At 68.2% G+C, this 267-nt stretch overlaps 1 protein-coding gene and 1 long non-coding RNA gene across 4 annotated transcripts in view; one reads left to right on the top strand and one right to left on the bottom strand.

Annotated features, from left to right (window-relative positions):
- Positions 1–267, top strand: part of NEK6 (NIMA related kinase 6) — a 58,799-nt gene that overhangs the window by 27,331 nt on the left and 31,201 nt on the right. The gene's annotated exons all lie outside the window — the stretch shown is intronic.
- The window catches only part of LOC102490675 (uncharacterized), a 14,654-nt gene that overhangs the window by 10,713 nt on the left and 3,674 nt on the right, over positions 1–267 (bottom strand). The gene's annotated exons all lie outside the window — the stretch shown is intronic.

The following is a 267-nucleotide window of genomic DNA, read 5'->3' on the forward strand; positions in this document are numbered from 1 at the left end:
GCCAAGGTGGGGGGGGACAATTGGGCAGCTGATGGTGACCTTCAGGGTGATGCAGGCCGGCCACGGGGGCAGAGAGCCTGGGCAGGCCCAGCAGAGGCCAGGGCAGCACCCTGGTGTCCGGAAGGCTGGCTGAGTTCAGCCTGTGGTGGGGCGGGGAGTTGGGACAGTGGGCTACGGTGGGTGCTAGAGACATGAGGCTGGGGAGTGGGCGGGTCAGATCCACACCCGGGACGTTGAGCTCGAACCTGGGAGCACAGGCGTGGCCCG

Source organism: Tupaia chinensis, unplaced genomic scaffold (assembly GCF_000334495.1).
Source record: "Tupaia chinensis unplaced genomic scaffold, TupChi_1.0 Scaffold000575_1, whole genome shotgun sequence".
NCBI classification, from domain to species: Eukaryota; Metazoa; Chordata; class Mammalia; order Scandentia; family Tupaiidae; genus Tupaia; species Tupaia belangeri.